Raw genomic sequence first — 5595 nt, forward strand, 5'->3', positions numbered from 1 at the left:
AATTCATTTCTGAGAGGCAGGCATTTAACTTTTCCACTGTCTTTGAAGGCTCAATTGAACTACATTGCTTTGAAGGAATCAAATATACTTGTTAATATAATTGATGACTTCCTCTGGCTGCAGGATTTGTCATTATTGGGCACATCATTCAAGAATTATCTATTGTGGTTAAAAGAATAATTCCAAGCCATCTAGTTTTGTGCTAATATCTGTGAGCATAAGTCTTTCAGCATTCTTCATCCTTCATTACTGATGATCCTGCCCCCCACCCTGCGCCCAGCAAGAAAACAAGCCCAATTAAGAAATGATTGCTTCTGTTGTTGTCGGACTATTGTTCATCATGATATATGGAGCCACAAGAAGGCTTTTTTTTTATTCTTTTTTAATAAGATAACATTCACTGCTGACAACCCTATTAAAACTGAGCAAGTTGGATGTTTGTCATAGTTTTATACCAAATCTATCATTCTGACAAAGTAGAGTTACCCCACCTCATCCACTCTTCTTCCTCCATGGAATATTTCAACCAATATTCAGGAAGTGTTTTAAGTATGTGTCTTCCATATATTTATCTTTAATGTATTTTAAATCTACTGGACAATATAGAAGAGATTTCATAGGATCAAACTGTGATTGGCTTTGATATTTAAGGAGTGTTGTTATGATATTGATACAATGCTGTGGGGGTTTTGTGTTTTAAAGCCTATGGTTGCACCTGGCAGGTGACATTCATTCCTGTGAAGAGAACCAGCATGAGGCCTAGGTAGAACTACAATCCCACGCAAGCCAAGCATTAAGAAGTCAGAGTTCTTTGGACATGTGCATTCTAATGCTCGCTCTGGACTTTGGAGTCTGGATTGGTTTCTTGATCCAGAGACCAGGCACATGCCTGGCAGCTACACTACCAGATTCTCATTCATTCTCTCTCTCTCTCAATGCCAGCATGACTCAACCTGTACAGGTAAAAGTGGAGATGAGCCTCCGTTCCCTCTTCAGCCTCTCCATTGAGACTGTTAACAAGATGTGCCAGTGGTGATGGTGGGTTATGTGATATAGACCATTGTATTTGAGACCTCACAAATATGGCTTAAGTAGTTTCTACGCCTGGTACTGGCCCTCTGTATGGGGGGCGTGTTTCACCCTGAGACTATGAATGTCAAGAAATCCTAAATTCTAACCTTGCTCTTCCACTGACTCCATGTCATTTAGACAAGTCACTTCACCTCTCTGTCCCAGCTCAGCCTCTGTAAAATGGGGATAGTGATACCAACTTACCTATCACAAGGGTTGTGTTGTGAGGATTAATTAGTTAATCAATTTGGTGATTAAAAGCACTACATACTTTCTAATGAACCATAACCGTATTTGGCCAATGGAAAATAAATGCATGTCTTGTTTCCCAGTGTGCGTTTGACAGCACTGGCAGGAAATGATGGCTGCATTCTCTGGAAGCGGCCAGGGAACACACATTCCTCGCTTGTGAAATGACCTCGGGCATTTGGAACCCCTGGGCTGTCTTTTTCTCTTCCTGTTGTTGCTTTGTCAGATTACCCACTCCACATTATTTCTGCTGTGTAGGTTATTGCTACTGAAGAATAAATAGAGAAATTTCTCTACGAGTATAAATGAGTGAAGCTGAATTGAAATAAATTTAAGCTGTACCCACTTACACCAGCAACACATTTGACCCAATAAATCAAAAGTGAGACTTTTTTCCTTACTGCACAAGACCCCGTCCTTTTTCCCATAAGGGATGGCTTTCTTTGTACCTGAAAGGCATATTGCAGGAAGTTAATGAAATTAAATACATACTGCAGTCCAAGTGACCACAGAATCCAACCCTTTCTTTTTGGGTAGTGGATCTAATAGGGGAAAAACAGGAGGGGAGGTGTAAAATATGTCTTTGCTAATATAGCTGTGTTCTGAAACAACCCATGTTGGCTTACTTGTTTGTACACTAGCAACTGGCGTTGTTTCATCGGAGTTTTATGTATTATATTGGAAAATCTTGAATAAAAACTTAACTAAAAGTTTTATTCGTCATACCTACCAATTTGTGCTTCCTTCCATGCTCCTGATGAGTTAATGCTATAAAGTTTGTTCCCATTAGTTATATTATTGCCCTTTATCTGCCTTCCCCTGGGGCACTCACTGTAACAACAAAGCACCAAATCTATCTTTATGAATTGCCCTGTAAAAATAAATAAATAAAAAGTAGTGATAGATTAGGTCTTAAAGCCTAAGAACAGCTATTTTAGCACTTGTCCAAGGCTCTTCAGACTCTTCTATGGCATTAACACCATTTCTGATTCAAAGACCTGTTGTGCTTTTGTCTCCTGATTATTTTTTTCCATATTCACTGTTTTGTAAGCACTCTTGTTGCAGCATTCATCTTACAATATATTAAGTGCTTGGCTCTTGAAGTGTAAATTGCAGAAAGGGTGGAGGAAAATTACATCCATCAATTATGCTGGTAAATATATCTACATGGCAGTTATTGAATTGGCCTTTCAGGTTCCCATTTACTTTTGCCAACTGAGGTTTGCCCTTCACCTATCCTAGTTCTGGGTATAGCACAGAAGATCTAGTTCTTCCAAAAGCACAATCGTCCAGATGAGCAGAGCTGTTTTAGGGGGTTCTCAATGGCCCCTTGAGTGTGTTTATTTTCCTGTCACAGTTGCTCATAAACAGAGATGCTGTTTAAATTTCTATGCAAGAATCTTAAATTGTTTTTTGTGTTCCCGGACAGTATCCTTTCTTAAGTTAAGGATGATAATTTTTTTACTTAAAGCATCATTAGTAGAATGATATTGGCGGGGGGGGGAAATAAGACTAGAAACTATGGAAATCAACAGTTAAGTTTCCAACACCAACCTGCTTAATTCAACCCCATAACCCAGTCCACTTTCCAACAAGCTGGAAACTCAGGTTAGATGCAGCAAAATGCTTGTCTGTCCTATTAAGAATTGGTATTCCAGAGGCAGGATCTGTAGTTATGATGATGTAGCTTGCATTAATCCCCCTAGCCTATGTTGTATATAGAGCGAGGTCTCTGCTGTGTATCGGCAAGGAATCAGGGCAGGTCCTAGATAGCAGAATACCATGCTGGAGAAGGCATTTCTCAGCATGTGGAGCATAGTTGAGTCCACACACAGCTGCTGTCTTCTGGTCCACCATGCAGAATACATATTGAATAATATGAATGTTGAACACCTAATATAACATGAGGGTGATGGCAATATACTATGTGACTGACCTGAGGGAAGGACTAGGGAATAGGTGAAAAATGCCAGACACAAATTCAGGCTTAACTCCTGGGAACGGGCAAAACTCCATTGACTTCAGTGGAGCAAAGGCCACTTACACCAGCAGAGAACTGGCCCCCTCCCATTATACAATAGCCATATTTTCAAACCAAGAAGCTTTTAATGCAGGAATTACAAAGGGTCACTCTACAGCACTCTTATATACTCTGAACAGCACATAAACACTGAGTGGACAATGAGATATCAGGAGTTGCTTTAGAATGAAATGGGTATTGGGATTAACATGGATTGAAATGTTAACGGGTTAGTAGCCATGCAAGGGTTTAGAATTTATTTATTTATTTTAAAGAGATAGGGAACACACACAGATGGGAGACAACAGAAAATCTAAGAGCTGAAAATAAACCCCAAAACCTGAGTCAAACTGAAAGCTGCTACCAGCACCTTACACTAATACTGTAGATCAATAGGATGCAAGACTTGTTGTAAGGAACAGTGTTAAGAAATCCTATAGATAATGGAACTGTAGAAAATGCCATTATTGATTCATCTAATCACACAACTGAAAAAGCTGTATTTTTTTTTTGTTTGGGTTTTTTTTTTTTTCTCAGATGTATAGTCAGCTATAGAGATGCAATGGTTTGGAACAGAATTCTCAAACAGTGATCACATGGCTAATTTTTCTCCTCCATTTTCATTCGGGTATTCCTTCTCCAGCTAAAAGTCCCATTATTCTGGGGGTCCTAAATAATCTCATCCAGGAGGCCTCACTGCCAGTCAACCTAATTCCCAGCTGGTTGGGATGCCAGGGAATATAAAAGATGGGGTGAATGAAGATCAGTATAATTCGGATTTCTTACAGACTGCAGTTCTTCTCCCACAGTATAAAAAATAGTCATAAAAACATTTCACTTGCAAAACAGAGTAGTATATGTGGTTTTTCATTTGCTCACATTTAGGAGGTGTTAAATGTACTGGAACATAGCAATAACTAGAGAGTGCAGCTGTATTGCAAACTGAAATCATTAAAGCAATAGGTGCTAAAAACAGACTCCAGTTCCTTTCTCTATACCATGCCCAGAGGGCTGGGATTGTTTAAACCAGTGAAGGGATACACTTTAATTTGAAACTAATACTCCTTGATCGAGGAATCCAACATGGAACAGATCCAAACCGCAAAATAGCCTCGCTTGCTCTCTGACACAGACCTGCCAATTCTTGTTCCATTTGGCCTGTTTTACTCTGAAATGAGGAGAATCGCCGTGGAATTTCAAAGGCACATTCAAAACCTTGATGGGATCTTTGAAAAGGGTCACTCATTTTAGATGCTTTAAAGTTGGCAGTCTAAGCCCCATTCCATATCCCTTTTTGTCCGTCTGCTGTGTTGGCTCCAAAAAGACATTAGCACACTTCTGCCCAGAATTCAGCATGCCAGAATTCAGCATTCCAAACTTGTGTGATGCAGATACTGTAGCAGAGTGGCATCCTTTTCTTAAGTTATCCTGTGTCCCCTACCGGAATTGTTCATATGTTTCTTAAATATATAGGGACAATGTCACTAGTGCTGGTGTAGTGTGGTATAAATTACACATCCCTGCTCCAAAAGAGCTCCCTTGTGCAATGCTGTCACACATGGGCAGCTTTTCTTCACATCTGGGCTTGACAAGGAGCCTCACTGGTAAAGGTTTGTCACAGGATAAGCTGTGGTTTCCTGGTTTTCCCTTCCCTCCCTTCCCTTGCTCATCACATGACGGAGAGAACTGATGACTGAGCAAGGCCTTTTGGCAAATTAAAAAGCCAGCCTTCGTGCGAAGTATGGGAGATCAGCTGTTTGCTAGGAAAGCTGTTTCAACAGAACAGACTAGTGTGAGACTCTCTATGAAGAGAGCTGGGGAGAAAAGCATCTTCCCCTGGGCTGTGAGGAGGCAGGACATAGACTTTCAATGGTACTTCCTGGGCCTACCATGGTGACAACGGGTAATGGGGATTCAGGGTTCAATTCTGGAGAGGGAGCCTGAGAAACGGCTACCACATTCAAGCAAGGCAGCAGACACGCAAATTACCCAATCCTGATCCGGGGAGATAGTGACAAAAAATAACAATACAGGGCTCCATAAATGCTGAAACTGTCTGCCAGTCACACCTATACCTATTCACACAATGCACAGTCAACCTGTGGAACTCCTTGCCAGAGGTTGTTGTGAAAGCCAAGACTATAACAGGGTTCCAAAAAAAACCTAAATAAATTCAGGAACATCAATGGCTATTGGCCAGATGGGCAGTGATGATGTCCCGAGCCTCTATTTGCCAGAAGCTGGGAATAGGCAAC

At 40.7% G+C, this 5595-nt stretch overlaps 1 non-coding gene across 1 annotated transcript; it reads left to right on the plus strand.

Moving 5' to 3' along the window:
- The first annotated feature begins 5045 nt into the window (after positions 1 to 5045).
- LOC144278348 (18S ribosomal RNA) lies at positions 5046 to 5361 on the plus strand. Its single transcript, XR_013348575.1, has one exon. It is a non-coding gene; the product is annotated as an 18S ribosomal RNA (ribosomal RNA).
- The last annotated feature ends 234 nt before the right edge of the window (positions 5362 to 5595 follow it).

The sequence above is a fragment of the Eretmochelys imbricata genome, chromosome 21 (assembly GCF_965152235.1).
Source record: "Eretmochelys imbricata isolate rEreImb1 chromosome 21, rEreImb1.hap1, whole genome shotgun sequence".
NCBI classification, from domain to species: Eukaryota; Metazoa; Chordata; order Testudines; family Cheloniidae; genus Eretmochelys; species Eretmochelys imbricata.